Here is an 8775-nt window from a genome sequence, read left to right as displayed (position 1 = left end):
AACTCACTGTAAGATTCTAACCTTTGCCATGTTTAGATAGTTCATGTTACGAGCTTCGTTTTGATATGTCGTTCGCCTAAATCCGAGTTACGAGCGATGAGAAACGACCGTTTTAAGTAACGGCGTTTCGTGAACGAACCATTACCCCTCGCCTTACTTTGAAACCTTGATTAAGGACTTTAAATAACTAATTGAGATATGAAACAATTATTTAAAGTGTATTAGGCAGTTGGTAAGGCACTCGCGAAAGAATCGCCTTAAAATTCTTAATGGTTAATTTATTAAAAATGGTGGAGCCGAGGGTACTCGAACAACTTAGGTGATTCGTTAAGCGTAGGAGTGACCATAAGCGAACGTTAGGGTTCAATTGGTTAAAGTCTAGTTTCTTAAGCGACTGGGGTTTAATTCCGACTTATGTTGTTGTTCATAGGTTATCGTACCCACTCTAAGCTTAAGTCTATCTGGGAGCACTCAGGCAAGTTTTCTACCCGTTATACTGTTGTTGTGATGTATACATATGTATATGCATTATCTTGTGATAGATGCATGATGGTTAATTAGCAAATTCTTGCGATATATTATAGCATGTGATATGGTATATATGCATGCCTGTTTCGTATTCTTGATACATATATATGTTGATTCAGTTGATAATACCTATGCTAGAGATAAACGGTAATTTGTATATACCCTTAGTATAGGGGACCCAAAGGTGAACTTTTTTCTAAAATCGGGAGTCGATATTCCCGAGTATAATATATATATTTATATATATATATATATGAATAGTTTTCAAAATTATTATTCGGATAAGGTTTATTCGATAACTTTATTTTATTAATGAATATTATTTTGAATATTCATTCGAGGGCTTATGACCCCGTTTATTTTATTAATGAATATTATTTTGAATATTCATTCGAGGGCTTATGACCCCGTTTATTTTATTAATAAATATTATTTTGAATATTCATTTGAGGGCTTATGACCCCATTTATTTTATTAATGAATATTATTTTGAATATTCATTTGAGGGCTTATGACCCCGTTTATTTTATTATTGAATATTATTTTGAATATTCATTCGAGGGCTTATGACCCCGTTTATTTTATTAATGAATATTATTTTGAATATTCATTCGAGGACTTATGACTCTGATTAATTACTAATTATTATTCTTTATTTTATTAAGGAATAATGTGTCGATGATCAAACTCACTTTTGATTATTCAAATAAAGATAGTACTTTCGTATAAGTATATCTTTGGTTATTTAATAATCATTGCAAGTATAAGTTTTAAAACTTCTACTTCAATTATTTTTATAAAGATTATTCTTTATGAGAATATTATTTAAATAATAATATTCAGATATTTCTTAATATATTGGGACTGATTTATTTTATTAAATCAGCATCACTCCAAACATTCTTAAAAATGTTTTGCGAGTCTTCAAAATGATTTTAAAAGTTAGAGCGGATCCCAAAACTCATTTTTATATTTAAGATCCTCCTTTCGAAGGGGATTTAAATACTCGCTCAAAACCTGAGGGATCCGGCTCTGTGGTGTATTGTATATTCGCAAAAAGGTTGCTATTTTGATAAAAGAATTTTTGATTACTTACCCAACACTCGGGAAGTAAAATTCTTGGAACATGTTAATCCATTAACAGGCATCGCCTGGGAAATATCGGTGAGTTCTCCTTTTCAACTAGATACGACTTCTTGGTGGAGCCGTATCAACAAGTTTCTACTTGGGGAAAGGGGGAACGAGCTTTACGTTTTAGAGTCATGGATTTCATCTGAACTAGGAGTGGCGTAAGTGGTCGAGTGGCGCCGGGCCAGCCTTATTATATTGGCCCAAATGGCCCGGAAGTTCCGCTAAGACGGTCCATTCCTTAGGAGTCCAGTGTTCGGTTGACAAGTAAATCCGACAGGTTTTCCTCTACATGTAGAAAATGGTGGGGTTGCACTACTACGACTGATCATCGTAAGTGGTCTTCCTGGCGCGGCAAACTCCCGTAATGAGTTCATCATCCAATTGGATATTTCTGCAACACTACCCAGAGCACTTCGATAGAAAGGCTACGGTTGGGCGATTGTTGAGTGTTGGCAGGGTCAAGTTTTCAAAATGATGTTTGCATCAAATGAAGTATCTCATAACTTCATTTTATTTTGATGATATTTTAAAGATTGATTCTATACAAGTTTTGTCTTGTAGCTTAATCTATGGGATGAACTATTTATTCATTGAACGGTGGTAGTTCAAATAGTATTCAGAAAATATATAAGTATATTGGAGTATCTTGTAAATTCATCTTTTAAACTTATATCTAGTTAATGATTGTCTTATGAATGACAAAGGTTTCAGAAAAATGTTGAGACAAGGGTAGATATATGAGATCACCTTGCAACGATATTTTTATACTGTTATAAACTGGAACTCTGTGGATGTTATACATGTCAGAGGATTTCAAATATTGTGAAAAGTATATATATGTATATATATATACTGAATATTTTGCGACTTGGTTGCGTTAAGATATCAGCTTGGTTCATTTCTTTTGACCAAGAGTTTCATGAGTACTATGAGAATGCTCATATATTGTTAATCATTATACATATTATTTTGGTGGGCTTGTTGCTCACCCATGCTTTCTTCTTTCATCACACAACAACAGATAGAAAAGATGAACAAGACCAAGCTTCCAATTCGCAAGCGGTTAGAAAACGTTCCGCAGTTTTCTGGAAGCGTTGATGCCGCCGTAGCTGAGGTAGGAGCTACCAATAGGCTAGGTTTTCAACTATTGATGAACCAGACTTATGTATAATATTAATTGTAATAATGGCAAAGAAATTTAAATTTATTCAGAACCTTCTTGAGGTGTAATGGCTTATAATGTGGAATAAAATGACTTGTGTTATTTTTTTGGTATTCATCTCTGAGACTATAACTTATGGCGTGTGTGTATATTATGGGGTCACAGTACGGAGTAGTTAATTGTTTATTTAGATTGGGTGTTATTAAAGGAAATGGAACTCGTGACAACCTGAATCCCCGACCCCGGATTTGGGGGTGTTACACATCACCTAAAATGCATACCTCAAGTGTTCAGGAAATAGTTTAAGCTCGAGTGTAGGAGCTTCCTCAATAGATGTCTTGAGGCGCTTTGGAAAATTTTTCAGCTCTTCCAATCCAAGAGATTCAAATGGTATTGAATACGTTAAAAGTCACGTCTTGATCTAGCACTCGTGTAGTAAGCTCACCCTTCTGTACATCAATCAAACTTTTGGCCAGTAGCCAAGAATGGTCTTCCCAAGATTATGGGAATCTTCTTATCCTCCTTGAAATCAAGAATTATAAAATCAGCAGGAAAGATGAGTTTATCCACCTTGACCAAGACATCCTCCACAATGCCTCGTGGATATGTAATAGTTAGATCGGCTAACTACAAGGTCATATAAGTAGGCTTTGATCAGGTAAGTCCAACTTCTTGAAAATGAACAAAGGCATCAAATTGATGTTAGCTCCAAAGTGACACAAGCATTTTTCGAATGACACTTTTCCGATGATTGCAATTGTTAGAATGATAGGTGCCTGGCACAGGTTGCTGCGACCTTTGGAAGTTCCTCACGAACTGAGCCGATTAACTATAAATAGCACACTGCTCCGTCTCATGTGCACCAGCACAAAGCTCACAGACACTAGTAATCTGATTAACTCCATAATTAGCCAAAGAATCCACCTTCATTGTCAAAGCCTTAAGCTGAGCAGATATAGCACTAGCTGTATCTACCTCCAGAATGCCTGCTACTTTTTCCTTGAGTTAGTCTCTAAGAAGGGTTCTGGTATTCATTAGCAGCCATCAGTTCAATCAAATCATAAGCTTCATCGTAGCTCTTAGCCCATAAGGCTCCACTTGATGTTGCATCAAGCATGGGTCTAGAAGTTGCAGCCAAACCATTATAAAAGCAGTTAATGATTATACAGTCAGGCATCCCATGATGAGGACACTTTCTCAACATCTCCTTATAACGATGCCAAGATTCACACAAAGATTCTCCCGTTTATTATGCAAATTGAGTAAGAGCATTCCTGATTGCAGCAATCTTCGCCATAGGGAAGAATTTATTGAGAAACTTCTAAGCAAGATCTTCCCACTTGGTGATAGAGCCTGGTGGTAGAGAATACAACCAGCACTTAGCTTTCTCCCTCAAAGAGAATGGGAAAAGCCTCAACTTAATAGCATCTTCAGAAATATTGTTGAATTTGAAAGTGTCGTAGATCTCGATGAAATTTCTAATATGCATATTGGGATCTTCCATCGTAGAACCCCCAAACTGAATCGAGTTCTGCACCATCTGAATCGTGATAGCCTTGATTTCAAAAGTGTTGGCCGTGATTGCTGCTCTGACAATGCTAGACTGAATATCATTGATCTTTGGATGAGAATAGTCCATCAAAGCCTTTATATTTGCTTCTGGTTCACCCATTGCAACAAGAGCTTCTTCTTCAACTTTCTCCTCTTCTACAAGAACTTTTTCCTCTACTAAAACTTCTTACTCCGCTTTATCCAGTGTTCTCTTTCGAGATCGAGAACGCGTTAGCATAAACGCTCTCTAGAGAACCTGAAAAAGCAACAAGTAAACAAGTAAGTAAAATATCCGAGTCAATAAACTTTAACGACCACTGATGTCAAACACATAAACTAAAAATAACCACGAGTCTCGGGCTGCGACGCCAAAAACTTGTTAGGATGAAAACACGCGCTAATATTCACGCAATTATATGCGATCGCAAGTAATATAGAATTAATTCTAGTTCATTCCCACAGAGACTGGTTTAGGTTAATTTCAATCAATGTACTTATATAACAATGGTATGGTTATTATTCAATGCTAAGATGATAACAAGTTGAGAGTGTTTATAACTAAAATATTAAGTAACATGTAATTAACTAAGAGATTAAAAGGTTGATTTACTTATATAACACAAACATAGGATTCTAACTTCATTAAATACTTCATTCAATAGCCTTTTTGTTCTTAACCTTAGCATGCAATGGTGATGACACTAATCAAATATCATGAAACTAGTAAACGCCAACTTTCGTTGTACGAATACCCTACTATGTTAGGTCACACACACTGTAGAGGGGGGTGAATACAGTGTATAGAACAATCAAATCGAACTCTAATAACTCAAGTAACAGAAAACAAACTTTATTCAAAATAATAAACTCTGTTACAGTATGGGACTATCCTCTCTCAGTGATGAACAAATATCACGAGAGCTGCTAAGGTTACAATGAATAATCTTCTCGATAATGATAACACTTATAGTGTAAACCCTATGTCTGTGTTTATATACTACGCAGTTACAAGATAATCGCTAATTGATATGGAATATAATTCTGCTTCCTAAAATATATCAATCAGATATCTTTTCTTCCAAGTATTCTATTCTTCGTAGAATTCCTTCTTCATGCATATCTCTTCTTACGTTTGTCTTGATCTTCTTTTCCTTTCAATCAGCCGCCTTCCTTATCTGAACGTTTCCTTTAAGTCCTGATATTATCTTCTGATAAATATCTCCTGAACCTTAAGTACTGATGACTTAAGTTCTGACTTCAGTATAAGTGCTGATTTCAGTTAAGTATTGATTTGTCCTGTTTAAGTAAGATCTGAAAACTAAACATAAATCATATTAGTCTTGACATTATCAAATATTTCTAACTGTTATGGATTAAAAACTAATATATATAATTGCTGTATTTAATACTAAGGAACGTGAGCTTCGAGGCTCGATTTTGACTGCTCTTGTGTTTCGTGACTCAATCTGCCTTAACAAGATGCCTACGTACCTTGCTGATTGCCAAGGATCAAGTCAAAAAACGTAGTTCTGATTGGTGGGGGTGAGACCCCTTATATAGATGTGGGAGTCCTTGAATTGGACTTGGTATAGGAGACTTGGTGGACAAGCCTCTGAATTAGGATAGACTTAGGAGTCCTAGGAAGTAGGAAGCTGATTCCTTATCCTAGGAAGTAGGAAGCTGATTCCTTATCCTTTTAGGTCCCCTTGAGGCTAATCTATAAGGATTTATATCCTTATCGGGACTCTTCTCAATAGCTGATTTTTCCCTTATTAATTAATTACGAAATTAATTAATAATCAGGGCTTTTGGGCCTTTTTTATTCCACCAGGCCTGATCTGGTCCATCAGGCTTAACCTTTCTGGTCTGAATATTATACATCTTATTATTGGGCCTAGCAGCCCACAGCTTGTATAATTAATGCAGTATTTAATTATACAATCATAATTTATTTATCCCTATCATTTGCCCCCCAACTTTTGGGAAACATTGAATAGGTTTCGCAGAAGTTAAGTCTATTTGTTCCCTTACAGGGTTTCGTTTTTTCGTAAAGTGTGAAGCGACCTACACGTTTACAACGAATTTTTCCTTTTATTTAGGAATTATTTTGATTTCCAGGAATTTTTCCCTTATTTCCGGGATTTTTCCCTAATTTCTGGAATTTTCCCTAATTTTTCTGGGATTTTCCCTAATTTTTCTGGGATTTTTCCTTAATTTCTGGATTTTTCCCTTAATTTCTGGGATTTTCCCTAATTTTCTGGATTTTTCCCTTAATTTCTGGGATTTATCCTAATTTTTCTGGATTTTTCCCTTAATTTCTGGGATTTATCCTAATTTTCTGGATTTTTCCCTTAATTTCTGGGATTTATCCTAATTTTCTGGATTTTTCCCTTAATTTCTGGGATTTATCCTTAATTTCTGGATTTTTCCCTTAATTTCTGGGATTTATCCTATTTTTCTGGATTTTTCCCTTAATTTCTGGGATTTATCCTAATTTTCTGGATTTTTCCCTTAATTTCTGGGATTTATCCTATTTTTCTGGATTTTTCCCTTAATTTCTGGGATTTATCCTAATTTTCTGGATTTTTCCCTTAATTTCTGGGATTTATCCTTAATTTCTGGATTTTTCCCTTAATTTCTGGGATTTATCCTAATTTTCTGGATTTTTCCTTAATTTTCTGAAAATATTAACATTTTTCAGAAATTATTTAAGGAATTTCCTTATTTTTCTTCCTTTTTTTTTATGCAATTTTTCGACCAGGAATCCATTCGACCAGGATCCTGGTCGAATTAACCTTCTTTCAGCCCTGGTCGAAGGATTTTCGAGCAGGAATGTTTCGAGCAGAAGTCCTGGTCGAATTTCGGCCAGGATTTTTTCCTTTTTTTTTTTTTTTTTTTTTATGCAGATTTCGACCAGGAATCCATTCGGCCAGGATCCTGGTCGAATTAACCTTCAGTATGCCCTGGTCGACTGAATTTCGAGCAGGTTCTATTCGATCAGGAATCCTGGTCGAATTTCGGCCAGGATTTTCACTCCTTTTCGGTCAGGATCTTCATTTTTGACCGAATTAGCCATCTTTTGTTGCCCAGGTCGACAGAATTTTGACCTCAATGATTTCGACCAGGAATCTTTCATGTTTCTTGGTCGAATGGGTCTCATTTCTAGTCGAATTAAGCCTCTTTTTCAACCCTGATTGACTTGATTTCGGGCAGGTTCTATTCGACCAGGTTTTTACCTTGCTTCCTGGTCGACAGGGTCAGGAAAAAAGGTCAGAAATCATTCAGGCATTCTGGTCGAATGAAACAAAATATTCTTTTCTTCCTTTTTCGATCAGGAATTTTTGGTCTTGATAAATATTTTTGACCGAATTAACCTCCTTTTCTAGCCTTGGTCGAAGCCTTTTCGATCTCAACTAATTCGACGATGAATACAACATGAAACCTGATCGAATTGGGTCTGGGATTTGGGATATATTACTTTCTGTGACTCCATATATTTGATTTGGGCCCTAAGTCTGGGCTGGATTTTTTCCAATCTCAAATTTGAGCCTAAGATTTGGGCCTGAATTCTTTTATGGGTACTTTATTTTTGACCCTGGGCCTTTTCCAAACCAGGCCTTTACCTTGGGCCTTCCCCTTTTTTGACTGCCTTTTTGTATTAGGCCCCTTACTTTTAACTGGGCTTCTTTGGTCCACCCTAAATTGGTCTTTAATTTGTGGCCATTTAATTTTCAGCTAATTGGGCCCTTTTCTGGGCTTACCTCTTATTGGGTTGATCTTTGCTCTAAACCTGGGCTAGATTTATGAAACCTTGTATTGGGTTTCAACTTGGGCCCTTCTGGGCTTTGATCTTTAATTGGGCACTTAGTATTGACCCTGGGCTTGATTTATTGATCCCTATACTGGGTTTTTTTCTAATTCAAGTAGGATTAGGCCTTATTTTTGGGCCTTCATTTATCCAAATCCTTTTTGGATTTGGGACTTATTTCTGGTTTTTGAAGATAATACTCATATATATTTTCTTCCAGTTTTTGGACCCCGGGTGTTGGGCTTTGAATATTTGGGACCCTTATCTGGGCTTGACATACTTCCAGGCCCAACAAGTTTTAACCTTTTTTTTTTTTGAATTGGGCCTTTTTATAGGGCTTTCATATCATGCATCTAATTTAATTGCCATGCCATAGAGATTCAAACATATTTCGAAAAATTCTCTGAGCTTCAAAAATTGTTTGGGATTCATCCCTTACACAAGTCTTAATAAATTTCGTAATAAAGCTAAAACATATAAATCCTAAGCAAGCAAAGCTTCAAGGTGCTTTTCAACCTACTCGCCATCCTGACGAGTGAGAATCGTATCCGGCTTCCCTACACATAGTAAACCTTCAGGTTTTGTGCATGCCAAG

At 36.0% G+C, this 8775-nt stretch overlaps 1 non-coding gene across 1 annotated transcript; it reads left to right on the top strand.

The window, feature by feature from the left end:
• The first annotated feature begins 3996 nt into the window (after positions 1-3996).
• Positions 3997-4103, top strand: LOC141675374 (small nucleolar RNA R71). Its single transcript, XR_012556030.1, has one exon. It is a non-coding gene; the product is annotated as a small nucleolar RNA R71 (small nucleolar RNA).
• The last annotated feature ends 4672 nt before the right edge of the window (positions 4104-8775 follow it).

This window comes from Apium graveolens, chromosome 7 (assembly GCF_009905375.1).
Source record: "Apium graveolens cultivar Ventura chromosome 7, ASM990537v1, whole genome shotgun sequence".
NCBI classification, from domain to species: Eukaryota; Viridiplantae; Streptophyta; class Magnoliopsida; order Apiales; family Apiaceae; genus Apium; species Apium graveolens.
Note: the sequence above shows the minus strand (reverse complement) of the source record. Positions and strands in the feature narration are given on the sequence as shown.